The following is a 25,409-nucleotide window of genomic DNA, read 5'->3' as shown; positions in this document are numbered from 1 at the left end:
ATTTGAAATGAGAAATTCCTGTATTTATCTACGGCATCTTCTAACTTCAAGTTTTATGTTAGTAGGGCAATAGTGCTGCATTCTTATAAAGTAGAAATATTTCACTAAACTTGATAAGCTGTAAATAGTTCATATGATTATAGGCGTATCTTCATATATTTAATGTTGTTTAGTCGCCAAGTCATATCCAACTCTCTTGCAACCCCATGGACTGTAGCCTACCAGGCTCCTCTATCCTTGAGATTCTCCAGGCAAGAATCCTGGAGTAGGTTGCCATTCTCTTCTCCAGGGGATCTTCCTGATCCAGGGATCAAACCCACGTCTCCTGCATTGGCAGGCAGATTCTTTACTGCTGAGCCAACAAGAAGCACATATTAATGTGTATATATATATATGTATGTATATATTTATACACACACACACACACACACACACAGGCATACATATGCACAGATTGACATATATGAAGTTGATTTCCCAATCTAGTACCCAGACTATTTTCCTATAGGTTATACATTGGGAAAAACCCAAAATAGCTATGGAATAAAAATTTGGTGTGCATTATTGAGTTTCAGGATAGGAAACACTAGGAAATTACATCCTTATGTTCTCTTCCAGGTTTTAACCCAATCAGGATAAAGGGGTTTGATGAAGATCAAAACGTTGGCTTTGTTACTGATAGGACTATGTGAAAGAACATAGTTTAGGTGTGAGTTTCTAATTATTGACCTTGGAAATTAGAATTGTCCACCTTATCTTTGGCTTCACTGGATAAAAACAGCCATGCTTCCACAGGGCAAAATCTTTCCTGCTCTGTACCATATGCCTCTGAAAGGGTGGACCAAGGCAGTGTCTTCACAGGGAGGCAGCTGTGGATAAGAGGAGGGATGAGTTCTGCACATCAAGTCTCCCTGCCCATAACTTGACCATCACCCCATTAGAGCCAGAAGCAAGAGGTTTAGCCTGAGATTTCCAATTAAGGTGTTAGTTTTAGTATCCAAAGTGCAGACTGATCCTGAATGGAAGAGCTGATGCTCAAGTGTGAGAGAAACACTGGTAGCTATTTTATCATCATTTTATGGGAAACTAGATGAAAACCCTAGATGTCAATTTCACCTTTTTCTTCACCTGGAAAGGCAGATGTGCTTGGTGCTTTGTGTGTTCTGTCCTGCTCAGTGACATAGTGTCAGTCTAATGATTTATTGCACTGTTGAAGTGCACTGTGAAGGGCTTTGTCGTTTGCCCTGGTGGTGGCTTGTCACCCAGCGGCAGGGATGTCTTACATCTGACCAAGCACCCCTCAGCGGCCCAGTGATAGAACTACAGTCATTGTTTTCAATGTGTTCAATTCTGGTCATCTAGGTCAGTTAGCCAACTGGTGGGACAGAGGCTTGTTTGAGTTAGCTTAAACCAAAGCATCAGAAGCAGAAAAGGATTAAATTGCCCTTCCTAACACCAGCCATCGCACAACACAGAAAAACCACTGATTTTTCTCCCTTATCATTCCCAGCTGCTTGCTTTTACTGTATAATTGGAGTGTGGGGCTACAGGAGGGGTGCAGTCATCCTCTCAAGGTCAAGTGGTTCGCTTCTTCCTCCCCTCCCCTCTACACACCCAAGAATCTCAATTAACTTCAAGTAGAAAAGAGCTGGCCTCCCTGCTGGCTCAGAAGGTAAAATATTTGTCTTCAAAGCAGGAGACCTGGGTACAATCCCTAGGTCAGGAAGATCCCCTGGAGAAGCGAATGGCAATCCACTCCAGTATTTTTGCCTGAAAAATCCCATGGACCTACCTGGTGGGCTACAGTCCATGGGGCGCAAGAGCTGAACATGACTGAGCGACCAAACCACCACCAGACAAAAGCTACAGTGGAGGTTTCAGCCTTTTGGATGCCCTCAGATTCTTGGATGAGTAGATTAACATGTTTTCATCAGATTTTACCTGGAAACTTAATCCTATATAATAGTTTGTCTGATTTGTGTATTTATTTAAATAGAAAGGATTTAAAAGTCGTAAGATTGCATTTGTTTTACATTTAATGAATTGTGTTTGTTAACCTGTATTGTTTTTTTTTTTTTTTTTTTTTTTTTAAAGAATGGGAAACAGCAATGTCATGAACCGGGCAGAACTGAGGGCCCCATTATGGTTAACAGGTACTGATCAAACATCCTCACACAGCAAAGTATAGTAATATCAATGCTTCCTCAGGATGGGACACATGCTGTGCGCCAATCAATTTATTAGTCCTGTGTTTATCTTTAGCCTACTAAAATGCAGTATTTCTGGTTTTTCTTTGTAAATGTGTTCAATCAGGAGGACATTTATTGTGAATGGCAGGAAGGCTGTGTTGAGAGTCAGAGATGAGATTTCTCTTGTGTCATTTAGTAATTCATAAGGAATGGAGGTGAACAGCAGCTGAGCATTGGAAGAAATAAGGGCATTTTGAGTCTGGGGTCCTCTTAGGTAATTTATGGCAGACACAGAGAACTGATAATAAATCCCAACTCTGTCATAGGAATATAGTACAGGAGCTTTAGGGAGGTTTGAAATTAGTTTTTGCTCAAGGGGTGTGATTTCAGAAATTCACTTTTGCCTATTTGGTTACGAATCACAATAGTTACACTTGAAATCACTGCTGACTAAAGTATCACTGCCTGGTCCCCCAAGAATGGCTTCTCTATTCTTTCCTTTCCTTCCACATCTTTGAAGAATCATTCACTAAATGACAGTTTCCATATGAGTAAAAAGGTAGCTTCTGATTTTCTCTGTTTCTTCTTTTCTCCGATATAACACTGGAATTGATTTACCTTCATTTTCAACTTCAGATTTCACCCCCAGGGTATAAATGACTCATGGCTGATCATGCTCTTTCAGTGGATTTTTAACCTTTCTTTGCTTAATATATTTATGACAAGGGTCAGAGAGACTTCACTCAAAAGCAGATGGGGTTGGGCGGTTCTGGGAGTGAAAGATTTTTCTCTTGCTTTTTAATTTAAGAAAGTTGAAGACAAGTCAGCAGTAAAAGTGAGGCTGGAGAACAGAGCAATCTAAGATTTGGCTGCAGTACTTGGTTGCTCAGCAGGGCTGAAATGATTTAGTAGAGCACAGATGATGTTAAGTAATAAGTAGGCAAGGTCCAAAAGATTAATTGATGGGTTACACACATCAGACATGCAACCATCCTCCTGGAAATGGGTCTCCTCTCCTCTCCATCCTAATAGGGAGGGGGACATGTCATCCAGCTCTCACACTGAATTATACCTCTTGGTAACAACTCCAGAATGGTATTTAAATAAATGCCTGTGTGAGAACATTTCACTCTTTCTTCTTAGTACAGTGATTGGGAATAGAGGGTGAATTATAAGCAATAAAAAAGATGAAGAAATGACATCTTCACCTCACATCTACCCTTCATGCAGACTTACAGAATGGTGAAGCTGTTTCACAAAGTAGAATTGAAATTCCATTAGCCTCAGAAATGAAAATATTGTGTGTTGCTGGGTATAAGTCTGAATAGTTAGTTGCTAAAGAGCTAGTCAGTACAGAAATTTCTCTTTACTGTGCATCTAACAATATAATATGGTATATCTATATTTATTATCTATGAAAAGGTTTTATGATATACTTGTTAAGAGAGAGGAAAATCCTCAAATAGAATGAGATTTGTGATTCTACTTTGTATTGAGTTGGCCAAAAAAGTTCATTTTTGTTTTTTCCATAAGAAACCCCCCAATAGAAAGCATACATTGATATATGTTTAGAAAAATAAACCTCAAAATATTAATAGATATTAAAATCACTTATCATTTGGTGGGATTATGAGGAGTTTTGTTTTCTTTGTATTCTAATTTTTCTAAAAGGGAGATGTTTGTGTGTTAAGAATGAAACACAATTATCAAATTAAAAAGAAAACTCTTGAGTCAGTTGAGTTGCCTATCAATGGTTCATAAGCCTGAGGTTTCTTTATGAATTGCAAGTGAAGCACAGAGCCTTTGCACAGAGGTTCCCTGAGGCTTTATGACTTAGACTCATCATTTCTGAAGCTGCTGCCTCCTTTAACAGCTTGAAGGGCTGAGAGCCTGAATAGGGGAAATCTTATAAGTCTTCCAGGCCCTAGTCAGGGCTCTGACTCAACTGATTACCATTCTGGACAAACTATGTCATATGCAGAAGGGAGAAGACAGGAGCCTGGAAATTATTCTTGGTGAAGACCTTTCTACCTCCACCTGTTCAAAATGATTGAGTTTCAGTTTCTCTACTTCCTCAAAGCTTTCTTTCATGTCTCTAGAAGAGACAGAAGTTTTTGTCATGTGTCTGTTTTCATTAAAAACAAATATTGAGGACGGCCAACTCAGAAAAGAGGGTGTACTTGCCTATTTAAATACATTCACATCTCCATGTTTTCTAATCATTTGCCCAAGGAGGTAGCCCAGAGAGCAGGAAGTCCATTACTTTCTACTTAAGGGTCACCTATCTCTATCCTAACACCCCCACCCCAACTTCCAAGAACTCAGGCTCATTCATTCAAAAGGAAACTGACTGTTTCCACCAGAGCTAAGCAAAGGAGTCCTCCATAGCTATGTCTCTCAGAGCCACAGGGTATTTCCGTTAAACTAGGTTCCTGAGGTTGTGGTGCCTAGTCCGTATGGGAAACATTGTGCCCAAGCTGGGACTCCAGGATGACTGTTTTATTAGTGTCCACCTTCATTCATTTCATTTCAGTCACTCAGTCGTGTCCGACTCTTTGCGACCCCATGAATCGCAGCACGCCAGGCCTCCCTGTCCATCACCAACTCCTGGAGTTCACCCAAATTCACGTCCATCGAGTCAGTGACGCCATCCCGCCATCTCATCCTCTGTCGTCCCCTTCTCCTCCTGCCCCCAATTCCTCCCAGCAGCAGAGTCTTTTCCAATGAGTCAACTCTTTGCATGAGGTGGCCAAAGTACTGGAGTTTCAGCTTTAGCATCATTCCTTCCAAAGAAATCCCAGGGCTGATCCTCCTTCAGAATGGACTGGTTGGATCTCCTTGCAGTCCAAGGGACTCTCAAGAGTCTTCTCCAACACCACAGTTCAAAAGCATCAATTCTTCGGTGCTCAGCCTTCTTCACAGTCCAACTCTCACATCCATACATGACCACTGGAAAAACCATAGCCTTGACTAGATGGACCTTAGTCGGCAAAGTAATGTCTCTGCTTTTGAATATACTATCTAGGTTGGTCATAACTTTTCTTCCAAGGACTAAGGGTCTTTTAATTTCATGGCTGCAGTCACTATCTGCAGTGATTTTGGAGCCCCCCAAAATAAAGTCTGACACTGTTTCCCCATCTATTTCCCATAAAGTGATGGGACTGGATGCCATGATCTTCATTTTCTGAATGTTGAGCTTTAAGGCAACTTTTTCACTCTCCTCTTTGACTTTTATCAAGAGGCTTTTTAGTTCCTCTTCACTTTCTGCCATAAGGGTGGTGTCATCTGCATATCTGAGGTGATTGATATTTCTCCTGGCAATCTTGATTCCAGCTTGTGTTTCTTCCAGTCCAGCGTTTCTCATGATGTACTCTGCATAGAAGTTAAATAAGCAGGGTGACAATATACAGCCTTGACATACTCCTTTTCCTATTTGGAACCAGTCTGTTGTTCCATGTCCAGTTCTAACTGTTGCTTCCTGACCTGCATACAGATTTCTCAAGAGGCAGGTCAGGTGGTCCGGTATCCGCAAAGCACAGGACATAATCGTCTGTTCTTTCCGACCAGACCTCCCTGTTCGAAACCCTTGAACTTGAGTCACCAGCCTAGACTTTCCAGGGAAATTGATTTCATGGAGATTTTTGTTTTCCCATGCCACAGGGTCTTGGTCAGAGCCTGCTGGTCCACTCCGGCAGGTAGTTTTGAATGTCAGAATCAGGAATGCCATGTAGGTACTTCTCATCTCCTTTCTCCCAGTGCTAAAGGATCCTCTTGTAAAAGAATCTAGTGGGAATTTTGGTCAGTATGATTAGGCTCTCCGTGTTTGCTAATTTTTGAAAATCAAAATTAGGTTCTTACCCTCCCTTCCATGGAGACTGGGGAGAAGGGTCCTAACTTTCTTGATGATTACATTTTAAAGGGATGGCTTTAAGCTCCTTGAGTTAGACGTTCCTGAGTTGTAGAAATTTTACATCTCCAAGTGGAGTAGCCTGTCTATAATTTAGTCAAGATAAGAGCAACATTAAGGTTGCCTAGGTGAGTAGCAGCCTTGATGCAATGAAAACGTTCTATCTCACCTCCCCCCACTCCCCTTCTCCAGTAAGTAACTACTGTCCTGTTACCTACAGCTCAGGGAGTTTCTGAGGGTGAGTTTTCTATGGAAGGGGCTAACAGGGTTATAGCAAATTTTGTCATAAAATCATTCACAGCATTAAATGCTTTTCCAACTTCATTGTAATCCATGAGTGGGTACTTCATATAATGCTTTGGGTACAAAGGAACTTAAGAAATTATACTTCCTTAAGGAGATGCTGAATTACAAGCTGGGGAATCTGTATTTTTTGTCTTTGGGACAACATTGTAAGTTTTCTGCTGCAACCTTATAAACAAACTAGAGCCAATATTCTCTCTGCACCTCCAGGTTAGTAACTCAAAGAAAATTTACTTCACCACAATGCCATTTCTTATTGTATGCAAGTTTAAGATGTGTAGTAATGTGTCTTCATTTGCTTTTATTCCATATAAGGGAGTTAGTAAAATTTATTAGGCTGATAGGTTTTTAGAGACTATTCTGAGTTCTGTATAAATTACTGTAAGATCCACACAGGGAATTACAGCCAGAATTATTAGCTCTGTTTAGATCAAGACATAATACAGAAACCTCTGTCCAATTAGGAACTCATTCTGTTGTCTCTCTCTGCCTATCAAGTTGGGTTCCACAAACAAGAATATTTCCTGAGTACCTTCACAAGGGACATACTGTGTTCTGTTCATCACCAGTGAGAAGTAACTTGATGTTTTCATTGCTAATGATTCTCTCGCAAAGTGTATTGACACTTCAGGCATTGGGGAGTCAAATCAACATATAATGAGTGTTCCTGTTCTGTGAGACCCACCTACATACTTCTTGCCTGCAAATTACTCTATATCTTAAGAGCCAAGATATAGATGTGTGGATAGTGAGGTCATGATGGATTGCTTATATAAATCTTAGGAATATCAGCAGAGATTTCACCTTGAGGTATGTGACTAATTATAAAACAAACTCTGAAGATATTATTTATCACAAGAGGTGAGAGGATTGAAGAACATGTACAAAATGGACCTTGTACAGGTCTCACAATGCCTGCTTTGTTTTTCTTTCAATCTCTTTTGCATAGGGCAAACCTCCTGAAAAATTCCCCATGCATATACCTATTTCTTTTTGCCTTCTTTTCTGTGCTCATTCTTTACTGCAGATAAATATATCCACTCTTTTCTAATGGTTGGTGTACAATATTATATAAGTTACAGATGTGCATGCGTGTGTGCTCAGTGGCTTCAGTCGTGTCTGACTCTTTGTGACCCCATGGACTGTAGCCCACCAGGCTCCTCTGTCCATGGGATATGCCAGGCAAGAATACTGGTGTGAGCTTCCATGCCCTCTTTCAGGGAATCTTCCTGATCCACGGATTGAAGCTGAGTCTCTTTCGTCTCCTGCATTGCATTCTTTACCCACTGAGCTGCCAGGAAAGCCCAAGTTCAGGTGTACAATATAGTAATTCACAATTCTTGAAGGTTATACTCTATTTTTGTTCAGTCACTCAGGAAAGTCTGACTCTCTGCAACCTCATGCACTGTAGCATGCCAGGCTTCCCTGTCCTTCATCATCTCCTAGAGCCTGCTCAAACTCATGTCAGTTGTGTTGGTGATGCCATCCATCCAACCATCTCATTCTCTGTCATTCCCTTCTCCTCCTGCCTTTAATATTTCCTAGCATCAGGGTCTTTTCTAATGAGTCGGCTCTTCACATCAGGTGGCCAAAATACTGGAGCTTCAGCTTCAGCATCAGTTCTTCCAATGAATATTCAGGACTGATTTCCTTTAGGATTGACTGGTTTGATCTCCTTGCAGTCCAAGGGACTCTAAAGAGTCCTCTCCAACACCACAGTTCAAAAGCATCAATTCTTCAGTGTTCAGCCTTCTTTATGGTCCAACTCACGTTCATACACGACTACTGGAAAAACCATAGCTTTGACTAGATGGACCTTTGTCAGCAAAGTAAGGTCTCTACTTTTTAATACATTGTCTAGGTTTGTCATAGCTTTTCTTCCAAGAAGTAAGCATCTTTGAATTTCCTGGCTGCAGTCACCATCTGCAGTGATTTTTGAGCCCAGGAAAATGAAGTCTGTCACTGTTTTCATTGTTTCCCCATCTATTTGCCATGAAGTGATGGGACTGGATGCCATGATCTTAGTTTTCTGAATATTGAGTTTTAAGCCAGCTTTTTCACTCTCCTCTTCCATCTTTATCAAGAGGCTCTTTAGTTCCTCTGCAGTTTCTGCCATAAGGGTGGTGTCATCTGCATATCTGAGGTTATTGATATTTCTCCCAACAATCTGGATTCCAGCTTGTGCTTCAACATTGTGTGAACCAAGAACTTCCAGACGTTCAAACTGGATTTAGAAATTTATTTAGAAGAGGATTTAGAAGAGGAACCAGAGATCAAATTGCCAATATGTGTTGGATCATGGAAAAAGCAAGAGAATTCCAGAAAAACATCTACTTCTGCTTCATTGACTATACTAAAGTCTTTGACTGTGTGGATCACAACAAACTGTGTAAAATTCTGAAAGAGATGGGAATACCAGACCACCTTACCTGCCTCCTATGAAACCTGTATGCAGGTAAAGAAGCAACAGTTAGAACTGGACATGGAACAATGGAATGTTTCCAGATTGGGAAACGAGTACATCAAGGCTGTATATTGTCACCCTGCTTATTTAACTTATACTCTATTATAGTTATTATAAAATATTGGTTATATTCCCTGTGTTACATACTATATTCTTATAGCTTTCTAATTTACTTTTAAAGAATCAAGTCTTTTTAACATTAAATAAATCTGTCAATATTATAAGAACATCATTTGCCTTTTTTTCAAGAAACAAATTTATAGTGACATGATACTGAGTAAGAATAAATCTGATTCAAATGTTAAGATAAAGATGGGATGTAAATGTTTGCCTTGTAGCTTATTTTATACATAATAGTTTGTACCTCTTAATCCCCTACTCCCGTATCGCCCTTCCTCTCTTTCCTTTCCCCACTGGTTTGTTCTCTGTAATCTGCGAGTCTGTTTCTTTTTTGTTATATTCACTAGTTTGTTGTATTCTTTTAGATTCCACTTATAGGTGGAATCATACACAGTATTTTTATTTCTCTATCTGACCTATTTCACTTAGCATAATACCTTCCAAGTTAAACAGATTCTTTCTTAAACTCATGTCATATATAATGTTTCTGCCTCTACACCAGGGCTCCCCTCTGATGGAATGTCTTCACTTCAACTCTTTCCCTCTTTTGCTCCCTCTACCTTGCTAACTTCTCTTAGTTAAAATAGGTAATGAAGGTTCATCCACTTTATCCTCTATTCAGACCCACAATAGATTAATTAGATGGTGCCTGCCCACATTGGGATGGACTATTTGCTTTACTCAGTCCACCAATTCAAATGATAATCTCTTTTGGAAATACCTTTGTAGACACACCCAGAAAGAAGGTTTACTCAGCTATCTGAGCATCCCACAACCCAGTTAAGATCACACATAAAATTGAGCATCAAAGGCAGCATCAGTATAACTGAACTTAGGTTTGGCAGCTGGCTGCTCCAAAGCTAATACACAAGAAGTGAGTGTTCGCAGAAAGTTGCTCTAATCAGAAAAGCTGGCAATTTGGGGAGAGGTGGACTCATGTCCCAAAAGCAACTCAGAAGGTCTCCTCAGGGAAAAAGGGGAAAAAAAGAGGAAAGAATCTCAGTTAATGATTGAGGCAAGAGAACAACTCTGAGTCATTTTCCACTGCTTGCTGGCTGGCTTGCTCCTCATGATCTTTCTTCAGATGTTATCTTATCTGCAGGATTGCTAAGTGGGCTGTTGCGGGTAAAAAGCTGATCATTCTTTAACTACTTAAATCTTCATTTCCACTTCTTTTAATCTAGGAGAAGAATCTACAGGTTAGGCAAGGTATTGTGAGAATTTAGTAGAGCAAAGAGACCCGGGTTCGATCTCTGGGTCAGGAAGTTCCCCTGGAGAAGGAAATGGCAACCCACTCCAGTACTCTTGCCTGGAAAAAATCCCATGGAAGGAGAAACCCGGTAGGCTACAGTCCATGGGGTTGCAAAGAGTTGGACACGACTGAGCGACTTCACTTCACTTCAAGTTAGGAGTTAGGTTGAATATTAAATAGAGATCTCATTTCTATAAGGTTTGAACAGAACAGAAATAGGCAAACAGAACGAGGCAAAAGAGCTGCTCACAAACCCCTACTTGTCAGACATCATTCCATTTCTATGGAATTATGGGCAAAAGTCCATCTTCCATAACTTCATGCTGACATAGGGTGTGAAAATGAGACTGTGGCATCTCTTTGCTGACCATTTTAGTCACCTGCTTACAAACAGGCAGAGCAAGTTGTAATTATTTTGATGCCCACAAAGATATAGACGATTATGAGCAGTAAAATTAGTCCCATTCTCTTGAGGCAAGTTCTTGGAATTGTGCAAGCCGTGGATGTAGCAGCTTGCGTCATGGCTACAGTCTGGTCAACAGGAGGATAGCTTTTCCCTTCTTGTAGCAGTTATAGTATCTGTAAAACAACTCAGAAATGTGTATCAGACACTGATCTGTGACTCTACCATCCTAGTCATTAGATGCTTGAGCCTCCTCTTTTGTGACTCAGGGAGAGCTGAGAGATTTCAGTTTTTCTACAAATAAAAATGCAGGGAGACATGGAGGAGCCTCTGTACTTGGAGTGGGGATGCAGGGTTCTCCTCCGTTTCATTAGCATCTTATAGATATTGTTAGAAATAAAAATTCTTGGGCCCCATCCCATACCTACTAAAGCTTCCTCTCTGGAAGTGGGGCCTAGGAAACTATGGTCTAATTTGCTTTCCAGGTGATCCCCATGTACATAAATGTTTGATAAATACTGTGTTTAAACATTCTGCTTTGTCCTTTTGATGGGGTGCCTCTATCCTCAGGCTTTAAAACTCTCTGTCCTGAGTCTGTTTCTAGAGCTTGTATGGGTCTCTTCCCCAGGTCCATTGAGAGGCAATTTTGGGGGATGAACATGGACATGTGAGGGTGTCCACACACATGTATGCCAAGCCCCTTGATGGGCAGCATGGGGCTGAGGGCAGGAAGAGGAAGGCAGTGGGACACAGGCTAGGCGCTGGTTTTTCTGTTCTTCTAGTTCTAAATTTGAGCCTACTTTCTGTGTTGTTTTGAAGGTAAATTTATTAAGATAGCAGTGGAGAAGGCAATGGCACCCCACTCCAGTACTCTTGCCTGGAAAATCCCATGGACAGAGAAGCCTGGTAGACTGCAGTCCATGGGGTTGCCAAGAGTTGGACATGACTGAGAGACTTCACTTTCACTTTTCACTTTCATACATTGGAGAAGGAAATGGCAGCCCACTCCAGTGTTCTTGCCTGGAGAATCCCAGGGACGGGGGAGCCTGGTAGGCTGTCATCTATGGGGTCGCACAGAGTTGGACACGACTGAAGTGACTTAGAAGTAGCAGTAACAGAGAACATATTTTACTTAACTTTTCGCTAACTTGATATATGGGCTTTCCTGGTGGCTCAGTGCCAAAGAATCTGCTTACTAATTCAAGAGACACAAGTTTGATCCCTGGATTGGGAAGATCTCCTGGAGAAGGAAATGGCAATCCAGTCCAGTATTCTTGCCTGGAGAACCTCATGGACAGAGGAGCCTGGAAGGCTACAGTCCATGGGGTCACAAAAGAGTCAGACATGACTTAGCAACTAAAGAACAAAACAAGCTTAATATACACCATTTTGATATTTAGATACATGGTCTGAGGGCCTCTATTTGTACCCTCTGCTGGGCCTGCAAATATTAAGGTGGAGTCTGATGTAAAGTTTTAATATTAGTTTCCTTTTTGAGTCTTCCACCGGACTGGAACTCCTCGGGGATAAGGACTCAGTTTTATTTGACCCTAACTCCATTGCCTCCTGCTGTGCCTGGCATAAGTGACTTAGTGAATGTGTGCCAAATGGTGAATAAATAAATGAATGCCTTTATGAAAACTGAGGCTGTTGGGGAAAGCTTTCTGGGGAGATGCTGGGCCCACATGGTGTTTGTTCCTTGAGCAGGACCAATGAGACCACAGCAGGCAGATGGAGTGTCCTCAAACAGGCAAGACTCTGCTATTATCACATAAATTGTTAGAATTACGGAAAATAAAGGGGGATATAACAGTGACATGATGTCACCTGATGGAACTGATTTTTCAGACCAAACAAAACTAAGTGGACCTTACAGTCCAAGCAAGGTGTCAAAGAGAACCGTATGCCACAGATTAATTATAACTAATGAAAACAGCTTTCAAACTAGTCTGAAATCTTGGCCTACTACAATTAAATGTTCAATACAAACTAATTAAATTAGCAGTTCCCAGATGTTGGCTTTACAGACTATATAAATTATTCATTGAGTCAAGAAGCTCTGTCTATACCAGGGCCTTATTTTGATGATTCTTTTTGATCTATGATTTTTTCTGTGGCATTTGTTTCTGATTTTTTTTAATTGAAGCATAGTTGATGTACAATACAATATTATATTAACTTCTGGTGTACTACATGATTTGACATTTGCATACCTTATGAAATGATCATCACAATAAGTCTAGTAACCATCTGTCCCTATACAAAGTTGTTATAATGTGATTGACCATATTCCTTAGATGGTATATTGCATCACTGTGGCTTATTTATTATATAGCTGGAGTTTTGTATCTCTTAATCTCCTTCACCTATTTCCACCACTTCTGCCCTGCTTCCTTCTGACAACCACATTTGTTCTCTGTATCTGTGAATCTGTTTTTCCTTCATCTTATTTGTTATGCTTTTAGGCTCCATGACTAAGGGAGATCATGCCGTATTGGCATTCTCTTTCTGACTTAACTTCACTTAGCAAAATACATTTTAGATACATCCATGCTGTCTGGGGAGGCCTTACAAATAGCAGTGAAAAGCAAAGGAGAAAATGAAAGATATAAGCATCTGAATGCAGAGTTCCAAAGAATAACAAGAAGAGATAAGAAAGCCTTCTTCAGCGATCAATGCAAAGAAATAGAGGAAAACAACAGAATGGGAAAGACTAGAGATCTCTTCAAGAAAATTAGGGATACCAAGGGAACATTTCATGCAAAGATGGGCTCAATAAAGGACAGAAATGATATGGACCTAACAGAAGCAGAAGATATTAAGAAGATGTGGCAAGAATACACAGAACTGTACAAAAAAGATCTTCATGACCAAGATAGTCATGATGGTGTGATCACTCACCTAGAGCCAGATATCCTGGAATGTGAAGTCAAGTGGGCCTTAGAAAGCATCACTACAAACAAAGCTAGTGGAGGTGATGGAATTCCAGTTGAACTATTTCAAATCCTGAAAGGTGATGTGAAAGTGCTACACTCAATATGCCAGCAAATTTGGAAAACTCAGCAGTGGCCACAGGACTAGAAAAGGGCAGTTTTCATTCCAATCCCAAAGAAAGGCAATGCCAAAGAATGCTCAAACTACTGCACAGTTGCACTCTTCTCACACGCTAATAAAGTAATGCTCAAAATTCTCCAAGCCAGGCTTCAGCAATACGTGAACTGTGAAGTTCCAGATGTTCAAGCTGGTTTTATAAAAGGCCGAGGAACCAGAGATCAAATTGCCAACATCTGCTGGATCATCAAAAAAGCAAGAGAGTTCTGGAAAAACATCTATTTCTGCTTTTTTGACTATGCCAAAGCCTTTGATTGTGTGGATCACAATCAACTGTGGAAAATTCTGAAAGAGATGGGAATACCAGAGCACCTGACCTACCTCTTGAGAAACCTATCTGCAGGTCAGGAAGCAACAGTTAGAACTGGACATGGAACAACACACTGGTTCCAAATAGGAAAAGGAGTACATCAAGGCTGTGTATTGTCACCCTGCTTATTTAACTTCTATGCAGAGTACATCGTGCGAAACGCTGTGCTGGAAGAAGCACAAGCTGGAATCAAGATTGCTGGAAGAAATATCAATAACCTCAGATATGCAGATGACACCACCCTTATGGCAGAAAGTGAAGAGGAACTAAAAAGCCTATTGATGAAAGTGAAAGAGGAGAGTGAAAAAGATGGCTTAAGGCTCAACATTCAGAAAACGAAGATCATGGCATCTGGTCCCATCACTTCAAGGCAAATAGATGGGGAAACAGTGGAAACAGTGTCAGACTCTATTTTTTGGGGCTCCAAAATCACTGCAGATGGTGACTGCAGCCATGAAATTAAAAGATGCTTACTTCTTGGAAGAAAAGTTATGACCAACCTAGATAGTATATTCAAAAGCAGAGACATTACTTTGCCAACAAATGTCCATCTAGTCAAGGCTATGGTTTGTCCAGTAGTCATGTATGGATGTGAGAGTTGGACTGTGAAGAAAGCTGAGTGCTGAAGAATTGATGCTTTTGAACTGTGGTGCTGGAGAATCTATCTATCTTGAGAGTCCCTTGGACTGCAAGGAGATCCAACCAGTCCATTCTAAAGGAGATCAGTCCTGGGTGTTCTTTGGAAGGAATGATGCTAAAGCTGAAACTCCAGTACTTTGGCCACCTCATGCAAAGAGTTGACTCATAGGAAAAGACTCTGATGCTGGGAGGGATTGGGGGCAGGAAGAAAAGGGGACGACAGGGGATGAGATGGCTGGATGGCATCACTGACTCGATGGACGTGGGTTTGGGTGAACTCTGGGAGTTGGTGATGACAGGGAGGCCTGGCATTCTGCAATTCATGGGGTCGCAAAGAGTCAGACACGACTGGTTACTGAACTGAACTGAATTGATGCTGTTGCAATTGGCAAGATTCTGTGTATGTGTGTATCACATCTTCTGTATCCATTTGTGTATTGATGGACACTTTCATATCTTGAATATTGTAAAGAATGCTGCAATGAACATTGGAATGCATATATCTGTTTAAATTAGTGTTTTTGTTTTCTTTGGGTAAGTACTCAGAAGTGAAATTGCTGGATCATGTGACAGTTCTATTTTTAATTTTTTGAGAGTCGCACAGAATCGGACATGACTGAAGCGACTTAGCAGCAGCAGCAGCCACCATACTATTTTCCATAGTGGCTGCACCAATTTATGATTCTACTAACAGTGCATCAGTGTTCCCTTTTCTCTATATCCTTGGCAACACTTGTTATTTCTTCTTTTTTCGATAGTAGCCATTCTAACAGATGTGAGGTGACATCTCACAGTGGTTTGATTTGTGTTTCTCTGTTGATTAGTGATGTTAAACATCTTTTCATGTGTCTGTTGGCCATCTGTCATCTTTGGGAGAATATTTATTCAGGTCCTCTGTCTATTTTTTAGTCATGTTGTCTGTTTTTTTTTTTTGGTGTTGACTTGTATTAATTCATTGTGTGCTTCGAATATCCATACTGGGTTATTGTTTGCAAGTATCTTTTTCTATTCAGTAGGTGGCCTTTTTATTTTGTTGATAGTTTCCTTCACTGTGCAAAGGTTATTAGTTTGATGTAGTCTCATTTGAATATTTTTGCTCTTATTTCCCTTGTCTGAAGAGACAGATCTAAAAAATATTACTAAAGCAAATATTTTCTTCCAGAAGTTTTATGATTGATTCTTTTGCATATAGCTGTCCTGTCTTTTTTCAATACCGTTTATTAAATAGGTGATCTTTTCACCATTGTATAGTCTTGTCTCCTTTGTTATAGATTTACCATATAAGAGTGGGTTTGTTTCTGGGCTCTCTATTCTGTTCCATTGATCCATGTGTCTGTTTTTGTGTTACTACCATACTGTTTCGGTGATTGAACTTTGTAGCATAGTTTGAAACCAGGGAGCATGATACCTATAGTTCTGTTCTTCTTTCCCCAAAATTGTTTTGGTTATTTGGAATCTTTTGTATTTTCATGAAAATTTTAGAATTATTTGTTCTAGTTTTGTGGAAAATGCCATTGGTATTTTGATAGGGATTGCATTGAATCTGCAGATGCCTTGGGTAGTATGGTCATTTTAACATCAACTCTTCTAATCCATGAGCATGGCATATCTTTGCATTTATTTGTTTCATAGTCAGTTTCTTCCACCCATATCTTATAGTTTTCTGAGTATAGTTTTTTTACCTTCTTGGTTAGATTTACTCCTAAATCTAGGTGTAAATCCTAGTAACTCCTACATGTCTTATTCTTTTTGATGCAATTATAAATGGTTTTTTCTTAATTTCTCTTTCTGATAGTTTGTGGTTAGTGTATAGAAATGGATTAAATTTCTATACATTAATTTTGTATCCTTTGACTCTACTGAATTTATTAATTCTGATAGCTTTTTGGGTCTCATTTTTAGAATTTTCCCAACATAGTATCATTTATCTGCACAGTGATATTTTTACTTTCTTTCCAATTTGCATTACTTCTATTTCTTTTTCTTGTCTGATTGCTGTGACTAGGACTTGCAATGCTGTGTTGAACAAGTAATGGTGAGAGTGGGTATCGTTGTCTTAGTCCCAGTCTTAGAGAAAAATGCTTTTAGCTTCACACTATTGAGTATGATGTTGGCTTTGGTCCTTTTATGTTGAGTTATATTTCCTCTATATATACCTTACTGAGAGTTTTAATCATAAATAAAACTTTTTTGACAAAATTTGAATTTTGTCAAGTTTTTTGGTATCTATTGAGATGATCATGTGATTATCTTTCTTTTTGTTAATGTGGTATATCATGTTAATTGGTTTGCAGATGTTGAACCATCCTTCCATCCTTGGAATAAATCCCATTTGGTCATCATGGTATATTATCCTTTTATTGTATTGTTGAATTTAGTTCTCTAATATTTTGAGGATTTTTGTCACTTTGCTAATCAGGTATATGGGCCTGTAATTTTCTTTTTCAGTAGTGTATTTGTCCGGTTTTCAGTAGTGTATTTGTATCAGGGTAGTGGTGGCCTCATAAAATGAGTTTGAAAGTGTTCTTCCTCTTCAATATTTTGGAATTTTTTTGAGAAGGATAAGTATTAACTCTCAAATGTTTGGTAGTATTCCCCTGTGAAGTCATCTGGTCCTAGACTTTTGTTTATTAGGAGTTTTAAAATTACTGATTCAATTTTATTCCTGGTAATTGGTCTGTTGATATTTTCTATTTCTTCCTGATTCAGACTTGGGAGATTGTATGTTTCTAATCTGCTGTTAATTCTTTTAGTGTATTTTTCCTGTCAGTTATTTTATTCTTCAGTTCTGAGTAGTTCTTTTCTATATTTTCCAGTTCTTTGTTGAAGTTCTTACAGAATTCCTTCATTCTTTTGCTGAGTTCAGTGAGCATTTTTATGACCATTGCTTTGCACTCTTTATTAGGTCAGTTATTTAGTTTTCATTTCATTAGTGGCTTTTCACTGAGGTTTCATCTTGTTCTTTCATTTGGAACATATTCTTCTGTCTTCTCTCTCTTTTTTTACTTTCTCTGTTTATCTCTATGAAATTAGGTGAAATGGTTACTTATCCTGGTCTTGCATCTCCCTATGTACTCTGTGTGTGCCCAGTGGCTTTGATGGGAGAGTGGAATCTGAATTGAGTGTAGGCTGGGACTTTTTCCACCATGCACTGGGGCCTTGCCTTATCAGAGCAGGACTGAGACAGAGGGAAAAGGCTAGAGCTGGAGTTTGGCATGGCCTAGGCTTCTCCTGGGATACACAGGTGGCTGCACCCTGGCCAGGGGTAGACTGGAGCCAGAAGGGCTAGAATCAGAGCTCAGTGTGAGCCACAGCTCCTCCCAGGGCATACTGGCAGTTGCTGCCTTGGCAAAGAACAGGATGGAGCTACAGGAGCTGGAGAAACAGCTGGGTTCAAGCCATGGCTTCTTCTGGGGTGTGATGATGGTTGCCTTTTTCATGGGGCATGGGGCTGAAGCCATGTGATGATGGTCACTGCTTTGTGGGGGATGGGGCAGGAGCTGGATGAGGGGCTGTGAGCTGTGGTTTCTCCTGGAGTTTATTGGCAACCAGAGTCCAGTGTATGTTGGGGAGAAGCTGGAGTGGTCTGGGCAGATTGGCCAGAGAACAAGGCACTTTTTAATCTGCTGCCTCTGTGTTGGGTCTGAAAGTGAGCAGTTCGGTATACACACCCTTCAAGAGTGGAGTCTCAGTTTCCCACAGCCCTGTAGTAAGCCCACTGGTTTTCTCAACCAGCCTGGGGGGCTCATTTTCTCAGTGTTGATCTCCTGTGCTGGGATGTCCAATGTGGGGTTTGAACCCCTTGCTCATTAGGGAGGATTCCTAAGTTTGTGATATCCCCCTCCTCTTTGGGGTGACCCACCAGGCTTGGGACTTCTCAAGTGTTGCTAGTGGTAAAGAACCTTCCTGCCAATGCAGGAGATATAACAGAGGCGAGTTCAGTCCCTAGGTTGGGAAGATCCCCTGGAGGAGGGCATGGCAGCCCACTCCAGTATTCTTGCCTGGAGACTCCTATGGACAGAGAAAACTGGCAGTCTGCAGTCCATAGGGTCATACGGTCTTGGACACAACTGAAGCCACTTAGCGTGCACACACGCACACCAGTCTTGTAGGTTCTGACTAGATCACTTTTCTTTTCTTCCTACCTGTCTCAGTGTGGTGTGTTCTTTATATCCTTGGTTGTAGAACTGTTCTGATGGTCTTCAGCTCATTCTATGTATTGCTATATATATTGTTCTATATGTTCCATATAACCTGTAAGTTATAAGTTCTATATTTTCTATATAACGTTCTATATGTTGCTCTATATATTGTTGTAGTTTTGGTGTGTTCATGGAAGAAGGTGAGTCCAGGGTGTTCCTACTCTGTCGTCTTTATCCTGCTTTTTGTTTTTGTGGTTGCTGTTGTTCTGCTTGGGTATTTTTCACTACTCTCACTTCCAGTTTGTGGCTCTATTCCTCTGTATCATTTGACCTACTGTTGATTACTTCTAGTGTATTTTTATTTTACTTATTATATTTACCTCTGTTTGGTTCTTCTTTATATGTTCTAAATTTTTGTTAAAATTCTCAGTGTGTTCATCTATTCTTGAGTTCATTGAGTATTTTTATGATCATTATCTTGAACTCTTTTTAGATTGCTTAGCTCCACCTCATTTATATTTTTTTTTCTGAAATTTTGTCTTGTTCCTTCATTTGGAACCTATTCCTCACTTTGCCTAATTCTTTGCATTTATTTCTGTATATTCAGTAGGCTGGGTACCTTTCCTGATCTCGGAGAAGTGGCCTTATGTTGGAGAAGTCCTAGGGGGCCTAGCAGCTTATATGTTGTAGGAGTGCCCCTTATGTGAGCTGCATGGGCTCTTTCATTGTGGCAGAGCCACCTATTGCAAGTGTGCTGGTAGGTAGGGCTGGCCCCAGCCCAGCTGACTGCCAGGCTCTGCCTGATGTAGTGGTTGCAGGTCCAACTGTCAGGCAAGGCCAGGTCCTGGGATGACTGGCTGCAGGGCCTATGGGTGCTCAGGGCTAGTGCCAGCCTGTTGGTGGGTGGGTAAGACCCCCAGGGCTAATAGGCTGGAGAGAGCACTCCAAAATAGTACTTACAAGCATCAGTGTCCTTGTGGTAGAATGAGCTCCCCCAAATGGCTGCTACCCAGATCCCTAGGGGGATCCCAGATGCATGAGTGGATCTGACCCAGGCTTTTTCAAATTACTACTTCTGTTCTGGAACTTGGAGCCTGTGAGCTTTTGTATTGTGCTCTTAAAGATCAGAATCCCTGTTTTCCACAGCCTTCTGGTTCTCCCATACATAGGGACTGTGGCCCGCCAGGCTCCTCCATCCATGGGGTTTTTCAGGCAAGAATACTGGAGTGGGTTGCCATGCCCTTCTCCAGGAGATCTTCCTGACCCAGGGATCGAACCCCCATCTCCTGTACTGCAGTCAGACTCTTTATCATCTGAGCCACCAGGAAAGTCCCCATACACAAGCCCTTCAGAGACTAGTCTTTTCAGGGCAGCTTCCCTGGGCTGGGAGCCTGATTGTAGCTTGGATCCCTTGCTCCTTGGGATTGTTGTTGTTTAGTCACTAAGTCGTGTCTGACTCTTTGTGACCCATGGACTGTAGCCCGCCAAGCTCCTCTGTCCATGGGATTTCCTAGGTAAGAATACTGGAGTGGGTTGCCATTTTCTTCTCAAGAGGATCTTTCTGACCCAGGAATCGAACCTGCATCTCCTGCATTGCAGGTGGATTCTTTTATCACTGAGCCACTGGGGAAGCCCATGCTCCTTGGGTAAACCTCTTCAATTGTGCTGATTCTCCTGTTTGTGGGTTGGCTACCTGGGGGTGTGGGTCTTGACTGTACCCTATATCTCTGCCCCTCCTACCCATCTTGTTTGGCCCCTTCTTTATACCTTCTGTTGTGGAAAATCTTTTCCACTGGTATTCAGGTCATTCTCATAGATAGTTGCTCTCTACGTAGTTGTCATTTGGGTATGCCAGTGGGAGGAGGTAAGTTTAGGGTCTTCCTACACTGTCTTCTTGGCACATGCCTGTTTTGGTTTTATTATAATGCTTCATGTCAGATATACCCCCAAATAGCAGCATAATTGGACAATTAGGCATGGATGCTGAACATTTAATAAGTTTATACTCTTTCTTTGAAATTCTTCTTTTTCCCCTCTGAGCATTTTACCTGCGTCTCTTAATAAATGATGGTTTGTATAATTCAGCCAACCCATAGATATTCATTAAAAATCTACTTTGTGTGTGAGGCCCTGGGCCAGGCTGGCAGCAAACTGTGGAGTGAAGGCTGTTCTGTTCCACGGAGAGCTGAGGGTGCAACTGAGAAGCTAGGACCCATATACAAACAATGAATCAAGAGCCACGTGTCCCAAGTGCCGATTATCTTGTGCAAAGTAGGCATTCTTTTCAGGGTGAAATCCCTTCCAGCTGAGGCGATAAGGGTTGTCCATGAGGAGTGTCTGGCGTCACTCCAACATCCCTTTGAGCAGTGTTTTTCCAACTGTATTGACCTTGAGTTGTAAGTGAAGTGACCTTGACAGTAGGTGAAGTCTTTGATCTCAGAACCAAACAAATTTATGGGTGTGAATCACTGATTTGAAGTTTCACTGAAAATACTTAACCCTTTCTATGTGTTGTATGCTTTCACCTATTTTTTTAATACTCTGTTCTATAAAAAATATTCTCCCTTATGGAAAATATTGCAGGTTGTCCTCTCAAGAAACTGTTAAATGCCCCACTAATTAGCTATCATCCACATCCTGAAGATGCTGCTTTGGAGACCTGACTTAAAACCTTTCTGCTTCTGTGTGGTCAGGCCATTCAGGGTGGCTGTTCTCTTGCTCTCTGTACGTCCCTCTTCCACTAGTGCCTCCTTCACCTGCACCTCACTGACCTTCCTATATACTGGCTTGACCAACATGCTTGTTTGGGTTTTTCCCTAACATCTTATGGAAAAATCCAAACAAACGTTTTGGCCAACCCAATACCTGCTGTAGGCAGGCCCCAGCTGGTGACTGTGCTCTTCAAAAAGGCAGTGAGGGGCGTGGCCCTGTGCTGGTTTCCCTGGTAACTAACGAGCCCACCTGACATCAATTCCCCTATACTAACCTCCTGGTCAGGTGGAGTGCAGAGTGGGAGTGAAAACTGCCACCTGGAAGTGCCCACTGTCTGCTCCACACAGTGAGGTTTTGCTCCAGGACCATGCTTCAGACAGGTAAGCTCCGCCGTCCGTATACCACTGGGTCTGTGTTGCTGACTCTGGGTTTTCTCTTTGGTCCTAAACCTGGGCAAGGGCAGGTCTCAGTTTGTAGGCCCACAGGCGGAAGCCCAACTGCTTCCTGCTGCGCCATTTGCTCTCCTCTCTTCTTGACGCCCTTCTGTGATATGAAGCTTATGAACTCACCAGTGTCTCTGCAGTGGACTAGCTGGCGGTAAATCTTGGTGTCTGCCTAGGATAGGAGGTCCCTCTACAGCAGTGTGAGGACTTAACTTCTCCTTTCCTCCCCACCCCACCATGTCAGGTTGGGGCTGCTTATGTGGAGTACGCAATAAAGAAGAACTGTGGAACCCCTTTGCCAAGCTGACCCACATCCAGTTATTTGTTTCATGCCTTTTTGATCAGTTTCCAGATGGTTTTCAGAGAGGAGCAGTAGGATGTGTGAAGAAATAAGTTTGGGATGTGGGAGGAGGGTTTTAACAATATTTTCTTGCTCTTGAGGGGTTCCTTCTCATTGAAGATTAAGGTGATTATTCCTAGAGTCAGTTGAATATTAATCTGTCTTCAGGAAACCTTTTTTCTGGACAAATTTATATAATGATAGTTGCTTTTAGGATATCACCAGGTATTTGAATGGAAGAATGCTTCATTAAACGTTATCATTTATTTATATACTTAAACATTCGCAAAGAATATTATGTTCCTAGCCCTCTGTTTATTCTGGGTTGCCATTGTGCCAGGTTTCCTGGCACATGAAAGCTTCAGAGTCTGGGGTGAGAGACAGACATGTAAGCTCAATCCCATGAAAGCTCTATGTAGAAGTTTATGCAGGAGACCATGGGCCACAGGAGATGCAACCTTCAACTTCCCATGAAGATCAAGGCAGTGTTTTGGAGGAAGTAACATTATGAGGGAGGGGGTGGAGTTTGCCAGGAAAGAGGCTGAACTTTCCAGGGGGAGGGAAGAGCATATGTGAGGAGGCATCAAATACATGAAAGAGCCCAGAGCTACAAGAACCTTGGGGAGGGTGGTGGAGAGGGGAGAGAGGAGGGGGAGAGATGTGCAGAGGTGAGATGAGGAAGGAGCTTTCATGCCATGCCGACATGTGTGGAGTTTAGCCAATGAGATCAGGGGAGAGATGCATTTAAGGATTATTAGTAAAGGAGTAATGTAAGTAGAATTTACATTTTGGGAAGATTACTCTGGTAAACAGCATATTTCTAAGGAATTAAATTGTTCCCAAAGGCCTCATATAAAGACCACGCAATCTGAGTATAGATTAGTGTTTCTCAACCTTGAAAATGCATCACCTGGAAGGCTTGTTAAACCAGGTTGCTGGAACCCACCCACAGAGCTTTTTCTTCAGTAGATCCAGGGTGGGCCCTCAGAATTTGCTTTTCTAACAAGTTCCCAGGTGATGCTGATGCTGCTGGTCCAGGGATCACATTTTGTTCTTTGAATGATGTTTTAGGAAAAACAGTGACCCCCAAAGATGTCTATCCTGATCCTTAGAGCCATCACTATATTATGCTGGCTAGAAAAAGGGAGTTAGGGTTTTGGATAGAATTAATTTATAATTAAGCTATTAATTAGTAAAGTAAGGTTGCAAGAGAGCTGACCTGAAAATAGAGAGAGTAGCCTGGGTTATTCAGGTGGGTCCAATTAACCACAAGGGTGCTTAAAATTGTAAGAGATACAGAAGAGGAGAATCAGAGGGAGATGTGACATTGATGGCTTTGAAGATGGAGGAAGGTGGCTGTGAGTCAAGAAATGGGAGCAGCCTCTAGAAGTTGGAAAAGGTTAAAAGATAAATTCTCACTTAGTCTCCAGAAGGAACACGGCCTGCTGACACTTGACTGCAGCCGTCAGACTTTTAATCTACAGAACTGTTGCATAGTATAGTTGCACTGTTTTAAGCCAGCTTCCCTGGGTTTTGCCCTCATGTCCAACTCAGGGCCAACAGAAAAAGCCAAATACGCTTCCAAAACAATCACATGAGGTGCCCTGCCTCCAGCTTCCTCACGCCAACAACCGCCCACCAGCACACTGCTGAAACCTTCCTTTTTTTCTCCTCTTGTTTTCCCTATAAAGCCTCTCCACTACTCTGCTTGCCTTTGAGTCTCTGCCAATTACAGAGGATGGTGGCTGACTCCCTTGCTGTAGCAAGCTCTGAATAAACAGCCTCTGTTTGTTCTCATTTGGGTGGTCTGCACTGATTTCCTTGAGAGATAGTGCTCTATTCTGCACCGCCCCCTCCTTTTTTTTTTTTTTCCCCTCACTGATTATTCTAATGCAGGAATTTTCAGTGGAGGGGAGTTTTGTCCCTCACCCACCTCCCCGAACAAGGGACATTTGGCTATGTCTGCAGACGACTTGGGTTGTCACAGTTGGGGAATGCTACCAGCATCTAGAGGGCAGAAGCCATTATAGGAAATCTGCTGAGCATTGCCTATGTACAGGAATGTCTCCAACAAAGAGCTGTCTGGACCAAAATGCAAATAGTTCTGATCTAATGACAGAAATTTCTAGTCCTTGTGCAGTAGAGAGGTGTTGTGTGGAGATGTCTTTCTTTTTATGTGAGTGAGACAGCGATATTAAAATAAGACAGAGGTGGCCAGCAATCTGTGTATTTATTGTGAATAGGCTTGGTCTTGTAACATAGATAGTCCTCATTTTTGCTTCCAAAAAAGAATATGACCTCCTTAACCCTGAAGGAGCGGGAAAGTCTAGCATTTAATTTTGCTCCTCTCCTTAGTAACTCCTAGAGATTTATAGTATATGTAAAATATGCCAATATATTTGCATCTATTTATCTTTATAGATACACATGAAATATGACTATAACACGATTCCACGTATGAGTTGTGGAAATGATCTCTTTACTTCATTGCTATATCATACACACAGACACATACATAAATTTGTTTCTAGTGGGTTCTATTTGCAAAGCTACTTTCCTATTTCTCTCTGTGCACTGGTGCCCCAGTCCAATGGTGTGGTGCTTCATTCGACCTTGATGTATCTGAGACTCTCTCATCTATGGATCTTCAGAGCTGATTTGGAATGCATGCTATCGAAGCCTTCACATTCTTCGTGCATTTAAAACAGAGCTGTAGTTGGAGATTTCTTCCACAGATCAACCTCTAGTGTTTCCAACTGACATGCTCAGGAAGGAAGAGGTGAGGTAAGCTGTTAGTTTGGAGTGAGGCATTTTCAATCCTTTTGCTCTGACATTTTTCAAGCTCACAGGCTAATTAATCAATTTCATTAAAAAAAAGAGAGCATGTTGCCATGGTATCATGAGGCATGTTTATACTGCCACATTAAGATTTCAGAGTATTTTTAATCTTTAATTACCTACTTTCATTTTTTTTTTTGAACTGGTTAAGTCTTTAAAATTTTTTTCCCTTTTGATTCTGTGATTTTCTGGCAGTGTTTTCTGATATTGAGATACTAATTGAAACAGAACTGCTT

This window comes from Budorcas taxicolor, chromosome 11 (assembly GCF_023091745.1).
Source record: "Budorcas taxicolor isolate Tak-1 chromosome 11, Takin1.1, whole genome shotgun sequence".
In the NCBI taxonomy this organism is placed as follows: Eukaryota; Metazoa; Chordata; class Mammalia; order Artiodactyla; family Bovidae; genus Budorcas; species Budorcas taxicolor.
This window is presented reverse-complemented; position numbering follows the sequence as displayed.